This window comes from Dreissena polymorpha, chromosome 15, assembly GCF_020536995.1.
Source record: "Dreissena polymorpha isolate Duluth1 chromosome 15, UMN_Dpol_1.0, whole genome shotgun sequence".
Lineage (NCBI taxonomy): Eukaryota > Metazoa > Mollusca > Bivalvia > Myida > Dreissenidae > Dreissena > Dreissena polymorpha.
Window position 1 is genome coordinate 2,615,414 of NC_068369.1, and position 26,644 is coordinate 2,642,057.

At 34.5% G+C, this 26,644-nt stretch overlaps 2 protein-coding genes across 9 annotated transcripts in view; both read left to right on the forward strand.

The window, feature by feature from the left end:
- The window catches only part of LOC127860735 (helicase with zinc finger domain 2-like), a 93,024-nt gene that overhangs the window by 64,750 nt on the left and 1,630 nt on the right, over window positions 1–26,644 (forward strand). The window contains exons 4-7 of one of the 2 annotated variants that reach the window (XR_008039907.1): window positions 22,766–23,142; window positions 23,461–23,703; window positions 24,001–24,228; window positions 24,323–24,461. The exons of the other annotated variant lie outside the window; for it this stretch is intronic. The gene's annotated coding sequence lies outside the window, so the exon portion shown is untranslated. Of the gene's footprint in view, window positions 1–22,765; window positions 23,143–23,460; window positions 23,704–24,000; window positions 24,229–24,322; window positions 24,462–26,644 lie in introns of those variants that run through there. 2 annotated transcript variants of the gene reach the window in all.
- Window positions 1–26,644, forward strand: part of LOC127860734 (helicase with zinc finger domain 2-like) — a 143,356-nt gene that overhangs the window by 52,233 nt on the left and 64,479 nt on the right. The gene's annotated exons all lie outside the window — the stretch shown is intronic.

Here is a 26,644-nt window from a genome sequence, read left to right on the forward strand (position 1 = left end):
GATAAAAACACATTTAGAGTTGGGACTGATTATGTTTAAGTATATGTGCATGTTTGTTAGCTTGGATACCTTCTAGTCCTTTTCAGGGGCGGATCCAGGATTTCTGCTTATGGGGGGGGGGGGGGGCGGGATATTGAAAGATTTTCCGGGGGTCCGGGTGGGTGCAGGGCAAAGCGCTGCTAGGGGGTCCAGGGGGACAAAGCCCCCGGAAGCTCCACGATTTTAGTGATTTTGAAGGCTTTGACAACCACTTCTCGAGCATGTCACGCTTTATGTGCAAAAAGAGGGATACATTAGAATCCGAAAGTTCGACTCGAAAAACCGGGCGACAGAGAGTCTAAAGTTAAACATTTCGCGATTGTCTGTGATTAGTGGGAAATGTTGTGTACGAAAAAGAAGAAAAATGAGTTTAAATAGGTGATTTAGATCTAGTTAAGTGTGAAAAATCAAATGAATTTACTTTACTTCGGCGATTTTTTTTTGGGGGGGGGGGCGGGGGGGGGGGGGGGGGCGGACGCAGCGTACCGCCAATGCTTAAATTATTATTGTAGTGACTAACATTCCCAGGAAATAACTTGGATTGACAAGGTTTGTAAATTGATGTCAAAATACCAGTTTTCTTACGATCTGGTATATTGGAAGAGTTCGGAAGTCAGAAGTCATTGGGTTTTCTACCGCTTCGTGTTTATAAATAGTATCGCCATCAATAGTTAGATACTCTGTTTGTTCTGATGTTGTAGAATGTTGCAATGTGTTTTGACGTTTACTGTTGTCTCAGTCGACATTTCCTTAAACTCTGTATATATATGCTGTTGGCACAAGAGTAATATGGAACCAGTTTTTTTCAATGTGTCATCTGTTTTCTCCAAGAATCAAGTGGAAATACAAAAGAAATATATCAACTTTAATGACAGTAATTATATTCCAACAGCTGGACATTTCGTGATTTTTATGTCCCAATTTCTAATGAAAAGGATTGGTTACCACCCGTAGCTTATTAGTATTTAGAGTGATAGCGTTATGTGCATCTGCAGCTTTTCACCCTATACACACTGCTCAGAAAAAAGTAAATGTTTAAACAATGATGTTGTTAAGATGAAAGATATTTGAATGATTCAATTTATATTCTATGAAGGATAAGTCGTCTTTACGTTTTAACATTTAGGCTTAATATTTAGGTTTTATGGCTGTTTTTGGTGTGTGTTTTTTAAATATCATCTCATCGCCGATCTTTTGTGTGTTTTAAAGGGGCTTTTTCATAAATTTTGGCATGTATTGAAGTTTGTCATTAAATGTTTTATATTGATAAATGTAAACAGTGGATCTAAAAAGCTCCAGTAGAAAATCAAGAATAAAAAAAGAGGAATCTTTAACACCGCTCGAACCACTGAACCCTGGAGTTCTGGAGTAAAAAGTCTGCCACTTAGACCACTCGGCCATCCATGCTAATACAATGAAAGAGGTATTTCATACCTTCTATAAGAAATCCTCACAAAATATAACGGGATATGTTCAAATGGGGGTAGAGGGGTATAGTAAAAATAAGAATATCAGGGAAACTGATGGATGCTCCCCGATGATGCGCTTTGTCAATCTATGTGTTAATAACCACCTAAAAAAAATATGTTATTAGCCTCGGTGACCTTGACCCCAGTGACCTCAAACCTCATCAAAAGGTAGAGGCCCATGCCAAATATCAAAGAGATCGGTAAAGTATTGAAGGTGCTGTGAGAAACTGTTACAAAAGCGGGACGGAAAATATATTAATAGCCTCGGTGACCTTGAGCCCAGTGACCTCAAACCTCATCAAAAGGTAGAGGTCCATGCAAGGTACCTACATGGCAAATATGTAAGAGATCGGTAAAGTATTCAATGCCCTATGAGAAAATGTAAGAAAAGCGTGACGGAAAATCTATTATCAGCCTTGGTGACCTTGACCCCAGTGACCTTAAACCTCATCAAAAGGTAGAGGTCCATGGTAGGTACCTACATGCCAAATATGAAAGAGATCAGTAAAGCAACAAAAGCATGACGGAAAATCTATTATTAGCCTCAGTGACCTTGACCCCACTGACCCATCAAAAGGTAGAGGTATTTCATAATTTATATAAGAAAAATTATAACCTGATTTAGTTGTTCCATTCGACTCCCGAAAATGTGCGCTGACTGGATCGTCATTGACTCCTTGTGTAGTGGATCTATTGTCATTGAATATAATTCATCCGTCCGATCAGAGCTTTTAAAGGTGCCTTTTCAAGTTTTGGTAAATTGACAAAATTTTATAAAAAAAATGTTTCAGATTCGCACATTTTTGTGTTAGTTATGATATTTGTGAGTAAACAGTAATACTGAACATTTACCATTCTCTTAAATATCCATTATATGCAGCTTTTGACGATTTGAAAACCTGAAAATTATAAAGCGTTGCAGCGCGAAACGATTGAATGATTTGGAAAATTCTGTTGTTGTCGTTATTGTTTTTGAAACTTCGAGGATTTTTTATATGAAGTAAAAAATAATCCGTTCATTACATGAGCACGGATGGTCGAGTGGTCTAAGCGGAAGTTCTTTTACTGCAGGATCCCAGGGGTCAGTGGTTCGAGCCCAGTTGAGGGTTACTTTTTTATAAATAGTATTTTTGTTTGTTTACAGGAGATTTTTAGGTCCAATGTTTAAGTTTATCAATATAAAACATTTTATGACAAACGTCAATACATGCCCAAATCTGTGAAAAATGCCCCTTTAAAGCTTTGACCATCATTGAGTCAAACTTTGTTTGAATAACTCTTAAAATGTTCCAAAACTATCAAATCTTTCAACTGCCAATGACCAAAGTTAATACTTATTTTATATATCGTGTGACAGAGATGATTGAGAAATTTGGGATAAAAGTAATGTTTAGTAAACCACAAATGAAGATTTGCTCCCTCTTTGTGAAAACCAATTACACGGATTTTTCATACATTTTGAACCGATTTGTTTTGTTTTCAGAAATGAACACTATGCAGTGTATGTTGTATTATTTTTTTATTAATGAAACAATATTAAATGGCATCAGTAAATCACACGTAAATCACAATCTAAATCACTATTGCTATAACATAATTACAGCGCTAACAAAAAATAAAAATCAGTAAAAATAAGAGAAACGCAACAAGTAAACATCGTGGTATCAACAGATAAGATTCAAATGTTAATTATGACTGAGATTTGATGATAAAGCTATTATCACGACTATTAAATCATGAGTAAATCACAAATGAATCACAGACAGGTGAAACCACTTTATACACGTACGTAATTTGTGTTTTTGACCGTAGTGCCCACAAAGTGAGCTGATATTTTTGTAGGGGGCTTTGCACACTCTGCAGACATGTGTGTTGGCTTCACTATGTGTTTTCAGATGTTCTCGCATATGCGCCCGAGAACTTTCGTTCATTCATTTATTTCATATTTTAACAATTTGCAAAAACATGGTTCATAAAGCATATATTACACAAACAATAATTTGTATCTGCTTATGGCATTAGAAATAGCAAACCAATAAGTTAAAATAGCATCATAGTTGATAAATCAAGCAAACACAGATACAGGTTTATACAAATTCAATAAATTATATAATTTAATCTAAACATTTGAGAGAGCAAAATAATAATACTATTTTTGGTAAATAAATGATATTATATGTGTGTGTGTGTGTGTGTGTGTGTGTGTGTGTGTGTGTGTGTGTGTGTGTGTGTGTGTGTGTGTGTGTGTGTGTGTGTGTGTGTGTGTGTGTGTGTGTGTGTGTGTGTGTGTGTGTGTGTGTGTGTGTGTGTGTGTGTGTGTGGTGTGTGTGTGTGTTGTGTGTGTGTGTGTGTGTGTGTGTGTGTGTGTGTGTGTGTGTGTGTGTGTGTGTGTGTGTGTGTGTGTGTGTTTGTGTGTGTGTGTGTGTGTGTGTGTGGTGTGTGTGTGTGTGTGTGTGTGTGTGTGTGTGTGTGTGTGTGTGTGTGTGTGTGTGTGGGTGTGTGTGTGTGTGTGTGTGTGTGTGTTGTGTGTGTGTGTGTGTTGTGTACTAGAAATTTAAAACATGTCACAAACATTAAAATTCAAGGATAGCACATAAAAGGAAGTAAATCCTTATTTCCATTGTGGTCCTTAATAGATTTAATGAAGTTGACCTAGAAACAACAACTAATTAAAACTAGAAAAAAAACATAAATAGTAGCAAGCAGATGGCTTTTGATGGTGTACTTAAAGTTGGGGAGATTCTTAGCCTGTCTTATATGTTGTGACATTTCATTCCAGAGAGAACATCCTTGATTTGCAAATGACCGTTTACAAAAACCTTTAACCTTGGGCAAACAAAGTGTTTGTGAATGAATAGATAGACAGATAGATTTATTTCAGTATAATGATACAACATGATAAACCATATCTACATACATGATAAAATAGTAAAACAATAAACATGTATGAGAAATGAAACCATGCCAATAACATTATACCAAGGATAACACAAAAAAAGAGAACTAAATCTCTTATTTCCATTATGGTCCTTGGATATTGATGGTAGTGACATAGAGAGGCATGAGATACACATAAGAGATTTGAGTTATAAAAGACAATTATTTGCATAAAAAGGTAGATATATTAAAATATGGATCAATTAAAAACTAACTATATAGATCTAAAAGAATGATTACATATTAAAAAGATGAGTTTTAACTGACAACTTAATATTAGCTATACTTGTAATATTCCTTAAGGAGGAAGGTAGTTTGTTCCACAGAACACAAACATTATATGCAAAAGATTTAGCACCAAAACCTTTGACTTTGGATAAAATATAGCACCCACTTTCACTTGACCTAGTCTTGTATGAATGAAGAGTGTCAAAGGGAACAAAGTTCACTCATATATTCAGAAGCCAAACCTTTTTTATTTTGAAAACATGACAAAGGGTAGCTTGCATCACTCTCTTTTTAACAGGTAATCAGTTCAAAATCTTAAAATGTTCATTACCTGTATGTGACATATGACCTAGATTGAGGACAAACCTTATTAATTTATTTTGTGTGACCTGAAGTTTATCTTTCCAAAATTTGGTAATACCATGATACCAAAATCAACATGTGTAATCGAAATGACATTGGATTAGAGCCACGACCAGAAGTTTCTTAGTGTGGCATGAGAGAAAATCACGTTTTTTATACAGATACTTTAACCTTGTATTGGCCTTTTTAACAACAAAACTAGCCATGGAATTACCAGACAGAGACTTATCACGTGTAGCATCAAGATATTTGACTGTAGAAGTTGACTGAATATGAGTACCATTACAACTTACAATGACAGAAGCACCAGACTTTAACCTAGGGATAGAACCAAATAGAATTGTCTCTGCTGTACCTAAATGAAGAGAAAGTTTATTGTCAATTAACCATTAACTGACAGACTGTATATCATCTGTCAGTTCTTTTTCAATGAAATACCTGTTTTTACCTGCAACAAGAATGGCAGAATCATCAGCATACAGAAGAAGTTTATATTTAACCACTGCCTGCATATCATTTACATATATTAAGAAAAGTAGTGGCCCCAAAATGGATCCCTGAGGAACATCGCAAATAACCCTACCACTAGAAGAAAAAGAACCAGCTACATCAACAAGTTGTTGCCTGTCAGAAATGTATGACTTAAACCATTGAAGAACATCAGGACTGAGACCCATGGCTTCTAGTTTTATAAGAAGAACTGAATGGTCTACTGTGTCAAAAGCTTTTTGAAGATCCATTAAAATCATACCTACAAGGTGACCTTTATCCATATGAAACCTAATAAAGTCTGACAAATGAATAAGGCAGGTCTCTGTGGAAAAAACACCTCTAAAACCAGATTTAAATTTATATAATAAATCTTTTTCTTTAAGATAAGTACACACTTGGTCATATACAACTCTTTCGAAAACTTTTGAAATAATACTTAAACTAGACACAGGCGAGTTATTACCTTCTTCAGTTTTATCATCTTTTTGTAAAGAGGAACAACTCTAGCAGCCTTCAAATCATCCGGCACAGTACCTTGTATAAGTGACAAATTCACAATATGTGTTAAAGGAAAAGTAATAATAGGTGCACTATCCCTAACAAACCCAGATGGAATACCATCTAAGCCAGTAGATTTATTTTACCTTAGCTTATTCAAATACTTTAAAATAATATTTTCTGACATCAATGAAAAAGAATAACTACTAGGTGTAATGCCTTTTGATGAATAAAAATAAGATACAAACTGCTTGCCAAATCTGTTCAATGCTGCAGGTAGTTTTGCTGTAAGATTAGATGCAACAGTAGAATAAAATACCGGTATATTAAATTTTTCAGCAACCTTGAATTTATCAAAACAGATTTCATCACCTATTTTTAATGGAATCACTGGAAGCACCAACTGACACTCTTAACCTAGTTGGATAGTTATGAACTGAACTAAGTGGAATGAAATGCTCATTTAGGTAACCTGGTGATCTACCACTGTAGATTTTGAACACATGGCAGAACATGATTTGATCAACTCTTTTAGAGACTGTTAACCAGTTTAGCTTGACAAAATGACTTTGATCTATATGAGCCATTTCTTCAAGATCCAACACAAATCTGATCATTCTGTTCTGGGTGACCTGTAATTTATTCCTAAGTTCCTGAGTCAAGCTGTTATACCAAATTGAACAACCATAATCAAAATGACACTGGATGAGGGATGTGACCAATAACATTTTAGAGTGGTGGTTAAGGAACTTATTCTTCCTGTACAAAAACTTCAACCTAGCATTAGCTTTCTTGATAGTTGACCTAGCCATTGAATCAAAAGATAGACTTTGATCAAGAGTGGCCCCAAGATACTTAACAGAATCCTTAGCTTCAATAGGTTTACCATTGCATACAACATTAAGATTTGGTCCAGACTTTAACCTTGCTTTGGAGCCAAACAAAACAGATTCAGTCTTACCCAAAATGCAAAGATAGCTTATTAAAAATTAACCATTCACTTAGAACATTCATTTCGGAGCTCAAAACTGATTCAAGTTCTAACCTATCCTAACCAGAGACCAAAATACCAGAATCATCTGCATACAGTAACAACTTATTTTTCACTGCACCAGACATGTCATTGACGTAGATAAGAAACAACAACGGTCATAGAATATAGCCCTGTGGAAAACCACACGTTGCTCGAGAAGATTGACTACCACGGACATCAACCAATTGATGCCGATCAGACAAATATGAAGTAAACCACTGGGCAGTACCCTTTGAGAGATCCAACGCCTTCAACTTCATCAATAGAATGCCATGATCAACAATATCAAAGGCTTTCTGCAAATCCCGCAAAACCATACCAACAAGATTACCTTTATTCAGCCCCGCAACAGTGAATGGGTAACATCCCAACGTGTGATCTTTCATGATATACCAAACTGCGTCTGTGCTTTTATCCTCTGGTGCATATATCACATATATATCGCGCTTCTTCCGTCATTCTGTGTATCTGAAAATATCAAATATTTTAAATCAAATAAATATGCATTTTTTTATTCTGTATTCACCGTGCTGTCACCATAAGAGTATCATAATCATATACATGTAATGAATCTGTCATGTGCGTTACCGTTTCAAATATTGCATCCACTTAACCATACTTAACCATATATAATTACAAGACAAAGGGCATTACTAAATCTACATGTTAAAGCAATTAAAATCAACGTTTACAACAGTAAAGTTTAATCCTTGCAATGACCTTAACATAAATTCCTTTAAGCAAACAGCGCAGAGCCAGGACGCCACATCACGCGGCGTCTCATCTGGGTCTACGCTGTTTGCCAAGGCCTTTTTTCTAGACGCTAGGCATAAATGGGTTAATATTTTTTCTTTGCTAGGCTACAATTAAGTTTAATCCCAAATATTAAATGCTTGTTAAGCATAAGTGCCTTTAAACAATCTGCATTTAACCATTGCAGACAATTTTTCTTTGTTTACTGTTTGTTTTTTCCGATGTCTATTTCCTCTGCGTTCACAAACCGAGCATACTTGTTAATGTTTGTGTAGCTTGTTCCCCTTCAACAGCATACATTCAAACTATGCACAATGTATGCCTTAGTATATTTTCTGTGCTCGTATTTAGTTTTCATGCACTGAGTGATAATAATAGCTTAATGCTTGTGTGTCATATGCACGTGTAACCAATCTGCATTGAACGAATGGACTATACGTGTTTTATTATTTGAATGTGTTTATACAGTCGACGCAATGTGTTTTATGTATAACTACTTTAGCATCGGTCGTTTTGAAAGCTTAAACATATTGTTATCAGTACGTTCATTTACGTGTAGTATCAATAAAATGATAATCTGGTATTTCAGCTCAATCGATTTCTTTTCCGGTTTATCTGCCATGTATCGCGTGCGTATCGTCTGCACTCAAAAGAATTTTTATTGCGAATGTGCTATGCGTTTATTAAGATGAAATATAATATAGGGTGAAGGTTGACATGTATTTAAATTTACTTCCCATACAATATTAGAAATACGCGGTACAGTTATGGTGCATGTAAACTTCCTGGCGTTTTGCCAGAACCAGATGCTTTTTTAAGGAAGGTAATATGATTGCGACGACAATAGCTGACTAGTAACCAAATAAAACGCACTGTATTGCTGTTAACAAGTGGATTATATAACGTGAAATGGACGGAAACTTACCACCTAGAAAATCATGCCACGAGGTAATGTCATTTATTAATTATTTAACTCTTCTTTTTTTCTTTCCACATCAAGACTGGGATGGGTTATTACTAAAAAAATACACGGTAGCTTAATAGTTGTTAATACGGCTAACTGGAATATAATATATAACTTACATCAATACAACAGTACCAAGAAAATTTACACAAGTTTAAGTAAATATATGCGATAAACTAAGTAAATATATGCGATAAATAATGTAGATATCAAAATATCTTATTTGTGGGTATGCTTTTATCATCGTCATAGGCGATCATTCAGTTTATCAGTTGGTTAGGATATGTTTGTGAACATTGATAAGCTATCAAATTAATGTCCTTTAACTACACTTAGTTGCACATTCATCATATAGACCAATGCACACAACAAAACAAAAACAAGCTAAAATTCGTTGAATTGATATCCCCGGTCAAATAAAAGTTGTTAATGGGGGGGGGGGGGATACAAATCCCTTGATAAACGGTATAATCATAAAATATAATTATATGTAGCGTAATTGTTTTTATGCATTGTCATTCTCCTCTATCTGAGAAATAGCCTTAAAAAGTGACATCAAGCAAAGACAACAAAGGGCAACAACTCTTAAGAAAGTGTAGGGTTATGGTTTTTGTGCATGACATTTCTTCCCATTGATTTCTTCACACCCATGAAATTTCATGTTGAAATGTTATATCGCAACTGAAATATAGCCCTGAAAAGTTCCATCATACAAAAACAACAAAGGGAAATATAGTATTAACGAAAGTGAAGGGTTACGGCTCTTAAGTATTTCATTTGTCCTCATTAACATCAATACATCCAGGAAGTTTCATGTTGAAGTTGTGCGTGGTATCTACGATATAGCCATTACAGTTTACATCAACTAAAACAACAAAGGGAAATAACTCTTATTACACAAAGCGTTTGATTATGTTTCGTGTTCATGGCGTGGTGTTTAAAAACGCGAGAGTCGACATGCGATATTAATACAGCGATATTTGAACAGTACAAATATCGCGTGTCGCTTCGTGTATCGCGCAAAATATCGGGTATCGCTTTGTGTGTCGCGTGCCGCGGTCTGAAATTAGAACGCGATACACGAGATTCGGATAATATGGGCGATATTTGAATAATAAAAAATCGTATATCGCTTCGTGTGTCGCGTAAAATATCGCGTGTCGCTTCGTGTTTCGTGTGTCGCCCTTTGAACGCGAGACACGATATTTTGCGCGATATTCAAAGCGACACACGATATTTTGCGCGATATTTTGCGCGATACTCAAAGCGACACACGATATTTTGCGCGATACACGAAGCGACACACGATATTTACAACGATATTTCGCCTTTTGGGCTACCTACACAAGGGCGATATTTCGTGGTACATTCTCGCGCGTCGCTTCGTGTATCGCGCAAAATATCGTGTGTCGCGCAAAATATCGTGTATCGCTTCGTGTGTCTAGTGTCGCCCTTGATGAAAGAAGGGCGAGATTATGGATGGCATTATCCGGATTCAGTAATATAACAATGACACACTCGTTTATAACACTTAAAAATGTTGATGATATAATTAAATGAAGGACGTTGGGGTCAACAACAAAACTGATTATGTAAATTAATTCATCTAACATTTCATTTCCTTTTCAAACTGCACATTCTGATATGAGTTTGTAATCGGATAACTCTTTTATCGAGTCTCGAATTTATTACCGCAAAAGTATCATGTCGACTTATAGGCTATTTTAATGAATGATCGTACGCCAAAAGATAAAGTGCGGGTACTTGATAAAACCAATTCATGCAACAATAGTTATTAAGTGAAGACTAACTGAATTGCATTACTATTGATGACAAGTAAAACAATACAATATCCTCAATTAAGGCCTATTTTATGTTTAAACCACCAGAAGACCGTGTTATCCTAGCTGTAAAACTATTGAATAGATCAATAATACCAAAATATGTTGTGTTTTTAAGCACATGTTTTTGTTGGAGAAACCACGTTTGAATATAGTATTGAGGCATCTTGTTTTGCAACGCATAATTATCACACACAGGGACCAAATTGAACTTTTACGTGCCTTTTCTACAGCAAAAGTTTGTTCCGAATATAGATGAAAATAATGAAACAAAATTTTGCGGAGAACATAACAAACAAGAGATATCTTTAAAAAAGATATACGGCGTTGATTGTGGTCGATGTTTATGAACGATCAAAAGTTATCTCTATGAGATAAAAAGTAGCGCATGCCTTTTTTCTGCGCAGTTCTTAGCTACATCATAAGCAAATCAATTACGGGGTGTTGCGCTAGATTTCGAGGCTTATTTTGCTTTATGTGATATTATTACTCAGATATCTATATTTACAGAATAGAAAAACACAAGAAACATGAAAATAAACGAGTGCATATAGGTCAGCCGGCAATACTCGAATTTTATTTAATTGCATAATTATAGTATAGTGAATTATTGTGCTCATGCTTAATAAACTGGTCTAAATGGATAAATATTTCTAATTAATTTTATCAAAATTGGTCCTTATCATGCAAATGCTGAAACCATATTAAAAATCGATGATTGACATACCACAATAATATCGCCGAATATCTTTATTTAGTATCTCTCTGATCAAAACAGACTTCAAGTGCACAAAGTTTACGAGACGGCGTTTATATAAAGATTTCTGCAACTGACCGCAAACTGACCTTGATACCTTGCGGATTGGAATGCAATGCATTACAGTCACTACGTTATTGTCAGTAAGACCGGTGTAACACAATGATCGCAACCCCTTTTGCGAACTCCGGTGATGAACTGTATATAAACTCTGACTTTCACAAATGGCCGCGAATTGACCCGAAACCTCGCGCGTTGAAATGCAATGCAAGTAAGTACTAAATATGACAACATAGCCTAAAGTATAAACGCTTTTGCGCTGGTAATTCTCTGAAAATAAAAGGTGAACGCACAAACTGTATTTATGTCGAAAATTGATTGTAAAACTGTTCTATCTATTGAGCCTTTTCATTAGAGATAAAATTGTTTCATGCAGTAAAACAGTGTTACAAAGACGCGGATATGTTTCCAATGTTCTGGTGTTATACTCAAATCAGCCAATGGAATAAATGAAGTGTATTCATTCGTACCTAGCCGCGGGAAATTTTATTTGAGTATTATTGGACACTTACAAAGGTCAAGTCAGGGTGAAAAGCTGGCTTAATACAGCTTACGCCGAAAAAAAAACCGGATTCACAAGTTATAACATATTAACTGAATCACACTAAGATATACCGCATCATCATTTCAAGAGTGATTCATGAATAACCTTAGCACTAAAAATATCACAATAATATATTGTACATGATTCTAATTGCAAACAAAACATTTATTCAAAATTAAATTTGAAAACTTTTACCATCTTTGAACTATAAATAGATAGAACATCGTTCTAGATTGAAAAACATTTACTGCTGATGTTGATATAATAACGACGTTATAAATAATTATAAGAAAAGCACTATTTCAAAGATCAATTAAAATTCTCAGTCAGTATCAAATAAATTCAAAATCAATTACAAGGGTCAATTTTAGTATCTTCTCGACAATATCTATAGTTTAAAATTGCCGCGCGCTATTTTTAAATGATGCCTCTTCTTGAATCTTTTGTTGTCGAAAGCTTAAACTTTTTTATTATGACAGAACGCGGTAACAACATACGCTACTCATCTTTCATCATTTGCAAATATACTTCCCATGCATTGAATTGAAAAATTGAAATAGTTATTTATAAAGCGTGGTGCAATACCCACGGATATATCATTTTTAGCATGACATGCAGTGAGTAAATTATTAGTTCATTATTAAAAATAAAATGTTCAAAGCCTCGATTTGTGTCGATGTCATTGATGCACAACAGATGGATGCAACAAAAATTGACGAACTAATTACCAAAGGTCAGATAGAAGTGCAATGTGGACGCACGGCAGAGGCCAAGAGGCATGCGCGTGAGGCGCAGGTTAGGGCGGAGGAGTCAATGCATCGGTATTTACAAAGCGATGCAGACAACGAGGCTGAAAAGAAACTTACCGACTGGTTTCGGGAATGTTGTGCGATTTTTGCAGAGGTATATAACGCATTAAGTGCAGTCCTGTTTATGAACACTAGAATTATATGTTTATGCTAACAATTTTACTGAATTTAATGATCTATACTTGAAAGTTAATTTTATATCCATTTAAGAGAGACGTGTTAAAGACCTTAGTAGGATACAATAAAAACGCAAATCTGGTTCACAATGTAGGTTTTACATCAAAAATCAAATTCGCAAAAAGTACTCTGAAATAATCTTACCAATGTCTGATATTTTCATTTTACGGAGTCGTTGTTTTGCCATTTTACAGTCCTATAACAGTTTAAGGAAATCACTGTTTACTAGATATGACTTTCTTTTTGAATCGCTTGATAAGCATAAATATGTAGTGGTATGAACTCATTGAAGTACGCGTAAGTAACCTAAGTCGCTTTCTGTTGACTTTTGTGAAGTTAGTAAAACAAGTACGCAGAAGAGTTTTATATCAGATCCTTTTTTATATTTAAGTTTTCATTTTGGTTTCAGATTGAGGAGTTCCCAATGGCTTTAAAATGTTTCTATTTAGGTAAGAATCACATAACATCTACCATCTAAGACTATTGTAAAATAAATAAAAACAGAAACCAAAATGGTCTATTATAAAACTTATTATTTATCACTTATCCGTTTAAGCGCCTTTACACATTACAGAATTTTGAAGCTTGTAATGCATTGTCTCATTTGGAAAGATGCTAGCATATAAAGGTACAATTTCAAGTATACACGGAGTCAAACCTTGATGTCATCAAAATCAAATGCATCCCGTCTTAAATAATTCAGGCATATCCATTTATTTCTTAAGATTTAACCTTCTGTCAGCGATCCTTCTGTAGTTAGCATTGTAACAAAAACAACATTCGCAATAAGTTCGTTGTTTCGCGTTACTACCGCTATAATTCAAATGAAGATTACTCGCCAGCAAAATTATGTTATTTCCATTTATGTAATGTAACTATTATATATTAACAACATTTTCGATTCATCCCTCTCTGATTTCATACTCATGATATGGTTAAGGTGTTTAAACAATTGGCTTTTCGTATGCAGCAACATGTTTTGACGACACGTGGACAACTGAAACTCACACGAGAGTTTCACAGACTCTGTGGAATAAAATGCATGATATTCAACAAAAACAACGAAGTTCGACAGTTGAGGTTACTATTTATTCATAAAAAACTTGAATTAATCTAACGGTTGAAATAAAGTGTATAAGTTGTTAACAGACATTATATTAATTGTGAGAGTTCAATGTTCAAATCGAGGAAGGGAGGGCATGAATGATTGCGGAACGTTAAGTGTAGTTTAGTATTTATTGCAGGAAATCCAACAACTGTTAGGTGATTAAACCATTATAGCCGATATAACCGAGAAACGAAGGAAGTTTGAATTGTGTATGTCCATATGTACAGATTTCGAAAACCAACAACAATTCATGATCAACCAAAATAAATGTTCGTCTTTGATGAGACGCGCTAGATGCTTGTTTCAAATGGTATATATTTAATTATTAAAGAATTACCTTTCAATTCCTCTTCTAACTAAATTATTATTTCAAAGATGACAAATGCGATATTTCTTCCAATTTCATTTACATAATTATACAAATGGTTACGTTTTGTTTTCAAACATAAGCTTTTTAAATGGGATGTTATTATTGCGTAATGCTCTTGTAGTATGTATTACACTTATTAAAAATCAAATCACTTTTTTATTTGATCTTTCACAATGAAGAATAGACACAAAGAAGTATTGGAACTGACATGCAGAGGTAAGCACATAATTATGTATGTTCCACGTACGGTGTTTTTTTTTCTAAACTGCTAAAATGCAAGAAGCATTCATTAATCAGTTACTGCGAATGAATACTGTTTTTGTTAAAAACGTTTAAACAGAAATTATTGAATTTGGAAAGATGGTTATTTGTTATCATCACACTTGAATTTTGTTTCAGTATTGAATACGTTTAACAAAGACGACGATGAAGCAAAGCAGCTTCTGGAGATGTCTGTCCAAGCGTCATTAAATAAAAAGGATGCCGATTTCGGGACTGTTGACTCCAATAAGGTAAGTGACATACACGATGGTAAAATATGTGATCTCATGTGAATATAAGTTTTAATTTAAAAACGTAAATGAAACCCTAATCACTGCACAAAGAAACAACAAACATTGCTACACAAAACAGCTCTCTAGAAATGAATCCCCCAAAAAGTTATTGGCGAAAAGATTTCCCGTTTGACCTTATTTATTGATATGTATTACGTCACATGAATCCTAGAAATCTCCCCTAGAATGAAAATATAACTGCAGAAAATTAATGAACATATACATGTTTTTGGAAGAATGCATATGTATAATGAGCTATTTTGGCTGCTTTTGTTTTTACATCATATGTAGATCTCTCTATCCGTAAAGGAGATAACACCACCGAGAAAAAAGAAGAAACTTCGCAAACGTAAATATAACTTGTATTTTCTTACATCTTAATGTTGCCGTATGGGCGTTTAGGGTTCTTTCTTCGAGCAACACGTTTGGGTTTCTAAATATATTATATTTATGATTTAATATCATAAACATACAGGTTGACAGCATGAATGATATGCAAAGAATCACATTCTTAGTATAAGTATACATTTCAATTATATATAAAATGATGTGTTCCGACGGTAAGATACCAACTGAATTAATACACAAATACAACTATTAAAACAAAATAATTACAATAATACAACCGACCGACATGAATATAAAAGATGTATAAAATGCATATTTACCTAAATATATTATATTTATGATTTAATATCATAAACATACAGGTTGACAGCATGAATGATATGCAAAGAATGACATTCGAAATAGTCATTCATGCACACGGATGTGGTTGAGTGAATAAACTCATGCTTGACAAGCCAATTAACGTATTAAAATGTTAGTAAAAACAGTTCACCTTTCTACCCAGTCTCTTCATACTGAAAACTAATCAACTACTACAAAAGAACGCTACTAATCCTATTTACAGTTAAAATCTACTCTGTCCAACCATTGAACAATCAGAGCAATGTTTCCTTTAAAAAATAATTTACTTCAATATCATTCAGAATAAATATATTTATGAACTAAATATATTTACAACAATGAAATACGTCTACAACATTAAAATTATCTTCAACTACTCTCTTTCTTTTAAAATAAGCCGGGTATTCGGCTGATCGAAAACGTTTAAGGACAATTTTAACAAGCTGTATTTCATATGTGGTTCAAACCTGTAGAAATTATCCATATATAAATTTAGTTAAACCTATATATTTTAACTCGATTTCATCAAAAGCCAAATACTTATATTGACTATTTCGAGTCCGTGATCATGCGATCTATGAATCAAATACCGAACCTTAAAATCCTTGTTGAATTTCAAAGAAATAAATGTCAATAGATTTTAAGACTTATACAATCCAATGTCTTGATAATAAATATACAGCGTTCTTTTTTTTCTAAATTGGGTATGACTTGTAATGTTGGCTCAATTTGACTATATAGGAAAAGTAGTAATTGTAGATATCTTTGGTAAAGAACAAAGAAACAGTCATAAATAATTGGCCTGAAAACCGTGAGACGTTGATTCGTTATGTTATGGTAAAGAGATAGATCCCGACAAACAGTTGATCTATATTGAATATATGTTCTTCTTTGTCGGTCCTAGTACTATCTATTATACGTCTAACGTAGTCCATTTCGATTAGTTGGTCATCTATTGAATTGTATTGGTATTGAGGTAAGTTTGTCATTGTTAAAAAATTGCCCGCACAATTGTTTTGCAAATCAATGGGCAAGTTTGTTTATTTTATAAATTAATAAAATATAACCTCGTTCGTATCAATGTTCCATGGGGGGCATTCTGCATTTACAATTATAGTTTTGCGTTTAACTAAATATGATTTTAAAATGTTTCTTAAGTTAACTTATTTAGAATATCTCATTTTTATATGGAACACCAACTTGCTTTGTACAGGTAAAGTCGGAAATCGGAGTACCAAGGCTAATATCGAAGCAACAGATATAGTGGAAGAGAAACACAATACTGGTAGTAAAATCATAGGTATTAAACAGAAAGATACACATCGAGTAATAGAAAGAAAAAGTAACGTTCGAACCGGTAATCATCAGCCCGGGTTAAAAAACGTTGAGAAAGATACAACCTCTTACAGGAGGAATTCTGACTCTGAATCTCTTGGTTGCGGTTTTGACACAACTGTTGAGATTGATGAATCAATTGAAGATAAACCTGTTTCGTTCGAACAGGACGAAACGGATGCATTGACAAACGATATTGACTTTTATGAACAAAGTGTTTTTATGTATAAAGGTGATAAAATACCGTTCTGTCTTGAAGAAGAACAGTGGGTTAAGAAAGGCCTGGACTTGCATCAACATTTCGTTCATCAATTTAGTCCAAAAGCAAAATTTGATAACATTTACGAACAATGTGAAAACGCAACACAGTTGCATGATTATCTAGACTCCGATTCTCAGACGTACATACGGTGCATAATACAACATGACGGCTGTCATGAGGCAAAGTGTATGCCAGTAAGCAAAATAGAAGGATGTTCTGTCATACACATTTCGGGGCGATCCAAGATAGGCAGAACTTTCAATGGAGATGAGGTCGTTGTCGAATTGATTGATAAGAACAATACTTCCGACAACAAAACTGGCAAAGTTATTGGTGTACTGAAGCGCAAGAGATTCGCTGATATTAACCACCCCGTATTTGTATGCACTGTTGATGATACTGGCAGCTATTTATTGCGACCTATGTGTAAAACAGTTTCAAAAATTAAAATTCAGACAAACAAAATACAGGCCGACGGGAATAACGCATCATTTACTCTTTATGATTATGATATGCGAAAAAGAGTTTTAAGAAAAGCAAAGGACTTTCATGTGACACCAAAGGAAAGCAAGTTCGTGTATCTGGTTGTTATGATAACATGGAACGAACGCTTTCCATACCCGCTTGGAGCAATTATTAAAATACTACCCTGGGGAAATACTATAACAAATGGCATAAGAATTCTGAATATGCAGTTCGATGTACCATCGGTGTACAGTAAAAAAGTTGTAAAGCAAATGAAAAGATTAGAAACTTTGGAGGGATTTGACGAACCAGGCTTACAGAAACAGCAAAACAGAAGAAACTGTGCACACCTTGATGCATTCACAATCGATCCTCCTAATGCGAAAGATTTGGACGATGCTTTAAGCCTAGAACTTGTTGAAGGCGGATATCGAGTCGGTGTTCATATCGCAGACGTTTCCGAGTATGTTACAAAAGACAGCCCATGTGATATAGAAGCCAAAGAACGATCTTGTACTTTTCATCCAGAAATTAAGAGGGCAAGACACATGTTACCGGAACCTCTTAGTGTACAAAAATGCAGTTTGCTAGCAGGTAAAATCAGACTAGCGGTATCAGTGTTTTACATTTTCGGCTCAAATGGACAGTTAAAAACCTTCAACTTGATTTCTTATGAAATTGCTAAAACAATTATACAATCTTGAAGGCAATTCACCTATAAAGAGGCTCAGAACATACTTAGTAGAGATTTGTCTGATTGTGACGTGGATAAAATTGAAAATGATATGACAATCCTGTTTGAAATTGCGACACAACTGCGCAAAGAACGCTTAGGAAATGCGATGTTTTATTCAAAACAGGTTTTTGATGATGAAAATGATGATAATAACACAGTGGAAGCTCATTATTTAGTCGAAGAATTTATGATTCTCACTAACTTTTCAGTCGGAAAAATTTTGTATGAACATTTTCCCGATTGTGTTCCTGTCAGATATCAACCACCACCTTCTGAAGAAAACATGCAAGAATTTCTGACAAAAAACGATATATATGTTGATGTAGTTACGCGGTTGCAGGATAAGTGCTTAGGTGGCAAAGTCCGTGGTCTTCATACACTTTTGTCGATGGAAAGGGATGCGCTAGAGGGAAAGTACGTGGTCGTTCCCAAACAGGTGCGACAAAGGATTACAGATCCCACCGTAAGTCCTAAACACGTGCTCACGTGTGATCATTTGTTTCCCATTCAGTATGTTGTTAATATGCATTGGGTTTGCATTCAAGAAATGGCTGGTTATGTCTGCTGTACTGGAAAAACTTCTGATTCTACTGATGGTAAGCATTACGACCTAGATGTCTTCCCATATGTTCACTTCACTTCACCAATACGACGCTACATTGACTTGGTTGTACATAGGCTTCTGTGGGCATATCTTCATCAGAAACCGTGTCCTTACAAAAGACATGAAATACATTCATTATGCATTGATTTGTCTTCAAAGCATAAGCGTGCAAACGAATATAGACGAAATTGCATTCTCTTAAAGAAAGCTTTAGAACTGCAAAAATATCAACAGATGATACCGTGTTTTGTTGAGGATGTATCCACAAGTGGAATTACTTTTTGCAACCCAGCATTGAACAACGTGATGAGAAAGGATAGGACATTAGAATTCAATCTTTTGGAAATGGGTCACAAACCTGAACTTATGCAGGGCACATCAGGGCAGTATATCAATGCGACATGGAGAAAGCGATTGTACGACAGCAAAGGGATGGCATTCCAATATCTGAAAGGTTCAGGGAAAGTGGACTGTCTACGGCTGAATTCAAACAAAAACGCCGTACTTATACCGATTTGTACATGGGCACACATGTTGAAATCTGCAATTAACGACCATAATGCCGATTTTCAATGACATCTACATGCCTTTCAACATCGTTCACCTGATTTTCCAGGGTATGATGATGTCAGCACTGAAAGCATTGCATTGAAGGAATTGAAATCTTGCACAAAGTTTTCAGTCGAATTTAGACGGGGTCAGGTCATTACTATTCAAATGTCTGCTGGACCATTACGTGGCATTATGGTTCCAAAGCCCGTGTGTTTAAAATTGACTGATACTATTTCATTTTGTTTGTTGCATACAGAAGATCCCGTGTTGCACCTGTCTAACTATTCCAATCAGGCAGTATCGAAATCCTTCCGTAATGCGACACAGTATGTAAATGAATGGCTACCGCTCATTCTAATGGAATCTGCCGCCAACATAGTGGGTTGCTCAAATGATAATGTCAGCATTAATAATGTCAACATTAACTTTACATCGGGTACTACCGGAAAATTCGTTCTTTCGATCCAACACTGTGAAGAACGAAATATAGAACTGTCCGGTATACAAAGGGACGAGTCTGACAAAGACGAAGCCTTTATTAAACAGTCGTGCGATTGGCTTTGTCTGAAAGTACCTCTTCAAAGAGGCACAGCCACTCCCCATGACGTCAATTACAATTACACTTATTGGATTGGTCACGGAGTTATCACTGATATCAAACAAAAAGGAGCACAAAGTGATAAACTTTTAGTTAATTTTAAACTGTGTGCAAGAGCTGGGTCGTTTCCTTCTGCGATAGGTAATAGCAATGCGAAATGCAGTGTAGAAATACTCAAGAAGTCATATGTTGACTGGTAAGTGTAATGAGTTGACAAAGTGTATCTGCAATTAGATTCGTGGAGAAGTTACTATATCTCTTAGCCTTATCACTTTGCCTTACCATTTTCTACTGTATGTGTTCTAGTTTGCAACAACATTTTCTTTTTGTACATTGCAGTCGGACGGAAAAAATCATACAACTTCTTCAAAGATCAGAAGATTTTCTTTCAAAACAGATAGCCATTAAACATCGAATACCAGATTTGGGTGTGCACTTACACTTCCTGCTTTGTTTGTTTTTGTTGCTGATTCTTATACCGATTTTGAATGATGCTTATTTACATATTGATGTGGAAAATAGCAAATTAATTTTAGATGATAAAGAGCTTGTAAATAACCAGGTATTTTTTCTACTATCACAGATTCCTGTTACATAGATGCCCTTAACGGGTTAACGTTGGATCTAAGGAAAGCTATGCTCAAGAATAACGACAAACAGAAAGAGGCGATTGAAAGAGCTATGGCATCACGTTTTACCTTAATACAGGGACCACCTGGTATCTTAGAAATGACTTAGAAATATTATGCTTTAGATCACAAAAGATCTTTTACACGATTACCAATTCATTTTATTCATAATCTAATCTATGAGATATGACTAACAAACATACGATGCTAATCTTGACATACAGAGCCGTATATCCATTCGGACTCCTTTTTTAATTTCAGTATAAAATCCATCATAAAATCGATATCAAAATCACATATTGTGTACGTTTGTTTTCTTTAGCATGTTACAGTGGTGTATAGTCGATACAAATATTGGTTTAATATGTATTACTTACATCGTTTATAGTCTGACATCAAACAGTAAATTTGTTGTTTGCATCATAGGTTGGAGGCGCATAGGACCGTAACTTATCTTCTTAGTGATACTAGTAACCCCACTTACGTTGATGGATACATGGCTTGAACTAAAGGAAATCATGATCTCTATCGAATCAGATCAAAAATTTTATCATTGTTTAAATCATTATTTATTTGCAATAATACACCGAAGAAATACATGCATAAACTTGACTGTTATGGAGGAGCCTAGTAGTTCGGAATTCAAATGTTTCTTTTCATTATATTCTATTGATATTTTGATACGCTGATCGTATTTATATAATACATTAGTTTAGAAACTGTCTTTTAAACATATAAAATGTACTGAAAATTCTGAGAGTCATATGCACAAAAAAGTAAGTAATTTGAACGACTTTAATACAGAGAATTAAAATTACAATAAAAAACCGTCACCTTGGTCTCGTGTTAAGAAAACAGTATGTACATTCGATCAAAATTTTAATTCAATTGTCCATTGGCTGATATAATTTAATCATAACATATCTCGATGGGCTTATGATGAGCGATATACATGCCTGATATGCATGTTCCATGGGGTTTGAGTCTCAAATGGATGTTGTAATATATTCTGAATCGTTTTTCTAAATTCACTTCTTCAAAATGTACTTCAAAAAAATTTAATGCGTTTTTTTTGTATATGAAAAATACATTAAACGTCAACATCCGGTAGATGCTGCTAATAAAATAGTTTTGTCTATATAGCGTAGCTGGTTATTAATAGTTTAAACAAATAAAGTACGTGCTATGCACCATTTAATGTCTTGCTTAGAAAACAAATCATACTTTAAAAAACGAAATCATACAAAGGCTCTATCTCATTTTTTTAGCAAATGACGCATATTGTTATAATATTTTGCGACGTCTTCATATTATTTAAATGTTACGGATATCCGGATATATTAGGATAAAGGGAAATCGGGATACTGATTTTGGATAGGATTCCCATTCTTAGTCAATACATTTTTGTGACGAAATCGTATATCAGATTTTCGTATATTCACATCCGGTTTTACTTTTTATTTTAGGAACAGGTAAAACGCACACTGGCATCACATTGATCTATCTTTTTGATAAGATTAATGAAACAATCAGTACTCAGAGTAACCAGCCGAGAAAAAGCATATTGTTTTGTGGACCATGTAATAAATCAGTGGACCATGTAGCAAGTAGGTTTCAGTTAATTTGCAATTTAAAATGTACATGCCACTTTAAGAGATTTTCAAATGTAATCGGTACATTGAGAATTGGAATTTCTACCAGTTTCTTCGCTCACGTTTTGACACATGTGTTTTTGAAGCGTTATATCATACATTTGTTTCATTTCTTGAGTACTTTTAATATAATTTTTTTTACCATAATTATGTATATAAAATAATTAAAATGTAGATTTTTGTCAATAATTGACAGTCACTATACGAAATATAATACACTTATATAGCGCTTGTCTAATCTTACAGGGTGGATGCTAAAGAAAATGGGAACTTACTCTCTCAAATTTGTGAGGGTCTATGGAAAATGGATTGAAGCCATTGATTTCCCCATACCTGGTAAAACTTTTTACCACCCGAAAAACCTAGAGCCAGCGCGTGATCTTCAATGTGTTTCTTTGCACCATCTAATTCGTGAGGATGGCAAACCATTTGCTGAAGAAATAAAGGATGTTGACAAACACTTTAAAGACCATGAATATATTCCAATGCCTGCTAAAGTGAAGGAATACAAAAAAATGCTACGGATGGCATGTCAGGAAGAACTAAAGAAGTACCACATAATTCTTTGTACAGCTGATGTTGCTACAAATCAAAATTTGATCCAAAATTTAAATATTCAACAGGTATCAAAAAGCTCGGATTGATACTGATAATACCTGGTCAGTTTTAAAGCAGTAAAATAATTATATGCGCGGAATACGAAAATAAGATATGAACATTACTTTTAAATTTTGTTTCTCCGATCATGATTTGTAAATTATCAGATATGAAGTTTCACCTTTGACTCTTGTATTGTGTATGGCAATAAATAGGCCAGTATGTTAAGGTATCATTACCGTTTGAATATTTGAAAGCTTCTCAGAGACATCAGATACTTAATGGTTGATTATGTTTTTCACGTCACATAGCTTTCTAAAACACCATAGTTTTCCTAATTACAGCTCATCATGGACGAAGCAGGTAGGTGTCCCGAACCAAAATGCTTGGTTCCCATTATTTCTTCAAAGGCTGAACAAGTTGTTCTAATTGGGGACCATATGCAGCTGCGACCAATCATTAAATGCAAAGAGGCAGCTGAACTGGGAATAGAAACTTCTCTGTTTGAACGATATGCGCGCATGGGTACATCCAAGAAACTTAAAAACAATGTGAAGTTTACAATGTTAGAGCACCAATATAGAATGGTAATATCTTTCGATTGTGCTTAAGTCACTTTTATGTTAAGTGTCGTCTTGTATACATTGTCCTTGATGTTATAGACAGTTCAAAATCTGCATCATATAACAACATTTGTGCGGATGGTGACAATAATTGATCTCCTCTCAATGCTTCTAAAGCTTTATTATTTTAATATTTAGACAAGAATGTAACATGTTAACTGTTCTTGTAGTGTTGTACATAAAAAATGCTCATTATTATATACACTGTACCGATGTTTGTTCCAGATACATGCATATATATTTAAACAACGTTCATTTCAGCATCCTCGGATATGTGACATTCCATCAAAGCTGTTTTATGAGGGCAAGCTTCAAACAAAGCACTACTACTCCAAAGACCAACCGCTTCCGATATGGCCACAGCATGAATCCCTTGGCGTAATACCCCATGTGTTCGTACACCTTGTAGGCAATGAAGAAATGCTTACAGTTTCGACCGAAGACGGCAATGAAAAGTCAAAAAGTAACGCAGAAGAGGTGGATTATGTCGTAAGTGTTATTTACTGTATTGTGAAAAATGTCATAAAGCAACACATTTTTATTTATTCATCTTTTATTATGTCTTTTGAAACTGTATTTTCAGGTAAAGCTATACAAATATTTGCTTCATCAGGTTCCGAATGAACGCGTTTATATATTGTCACAATACAACGCTCAATGCTCGGAAATAAAACGAAAGTTGCGAGAAATGAACTTATATGATGACGACGTCGGAACAGTGGTCTCAATATAAAGAAGTGAAACTCCAGCTGCTGGAGCAGTATTGAATTTTCATTAAAAACAATTAGTTGGTCCTTTATTTAAGGCAAGTGACCGATTGCCCAAACAATACAAAACAGCACAATACAGCACAATACAAACCAACATAAACACAAAATATGAATAAAGCTGGGGTCACCGCCTTGGAACGGTCAATGCAAAGCATTGGGGGTTTAAACCTGGTTATAGAGCGCTCAACCTCACACTTGGCCCAGCAATATTCATAATACATTCAAGTGTAAATAAAATTTAACGTCATAGCATTGTAACTCAAATTAAACAATAATAAAAGGGAATTAAAACGCATTCAATTTAATTACTATTTAATTACTCAATTGCATTGAAGATACAAGAGTAACAGAATTACAACTCAAGTCAAGGTAAACCTTATTTAGGAAATATTCTGTTTTACGATGTAGTTTTTTTTAAAAGATAGATTAATACAGTTTTGAAAGTTGTTAAAGATAGTTTAATACAGTTTAGAAAGTTGTTATATTAAATGACTATAAATATTCAATTTTATATGTTATCCATGTTTATCCACCAACATTGAAACCAAAGAAATCTATTCAAATTCAAAATAACTGTATTTGTAAGCTTTATGCTTTTATAAAATATTTGTAAATAATATTTTTTATATTACATTCGTATTTTGTCACTTTTTTCTCTAACAATACTCTTTGTAACCCTGTATTACATTGTACAACACACTAAATTGTTAAATATACTTATTAATTGAAAATATCACAAACAAATATTAATAGCATGGCTATCATAGAAAAAATAGCACTAAAGCAACCAGATTTTACGAAAAAAGAAAAGTCCTAAAATACCGTATTTTTTACAATTATTAGTTTATATTGAATAAAATATCACGACTGGTATAGAACATTACTTAAAAAAAGTTCATATTTTCAGTATATTCGGTAATAAAATTTCTCGATGTGAAATTGAAAGTACATCGCAAAAATAGGTGACATAACGATATACACAGTATTAAGAACGCAAGAATATTGATCATTTTATATATAAATTAGATCTATATACAATTAACTACGCATGCACAATTTGCAATCCTGGGTTTACCACGTGACGATGATGATCAATCTACTTGCGTTATTTATAGTTAACGGGTACATATACCCAGTAAAATTATATTACCGAATGTACTGAAAATATAAAAACTTAACAACTTTTTAAGTAATGTAATATACCAGTCGTGATATTTTAATAAATATAAACTTGTAAAAAATACGGTATTTTAGAACTTTTCTTTTTTTTTCGTCAATGTGGTTGACGGTCCCTTAAAGTTAACAATAGTTATTCAACAAACCATTTCATGAAATCAACACCAACAACATTCACGCAGGAGGGGAATGGGATTACGTGATCTTCAGCACTGTACGATCCCTGCCTGAATACAAAATTGAGAAGAACCCCACCTTGGGCTGGTGCAAATACAATCTGGGTTTCATCACCGACCGGAACCAGGTGAACGTGGCCATTACCAGAGCCATGAAGGGTCTCGTCATCGTTGGTACGTAACACAGTTGCTAGTTTTAATCTGTGCAGGCAGTTATGATAAAATACTCCGACTTTCTGTATGTGTTGCGTGCCTTTATTAAATGACGATTTAAATGATGAGTACATCTATCAAGAGCAATACTTTCTTTGAAGTGGGGAGTATGTACATTGAATAAATAAATCAGTGACATTACAGTTTGTTCCAATTTGGTCCGACCATGTCCCGGAAATCTATTGAACTATTTCCACTTGTTCTAAGTAGATTATGATATATAGTAACCTAAACGACGATCATGAGCAATTCCGACAAAATTCGTTTCATGTGTTGGTGTGTAGTAATATGTTATAGTTATACAATATTATTAGCAATAAAATGTCAATTTTCTAATTTGCAATGTTTTATTGCTTACAATATTTAGTTGAAAAACAACAACAACAGCAACCCGCAACACAACAGTTATTTTGTTTTTCCCTTTGTACGTTAGGAAACAAAAGTCTTCTCCGATGTGACAGGACATGGAGTAAAATCCTGGACGAATATGACCACTACGAATGCGTTAAAACTCCGGAGGAATTCCCGCCACCAAACACGAGTTTGACGAGACAGGAAGTCATGGCCCGT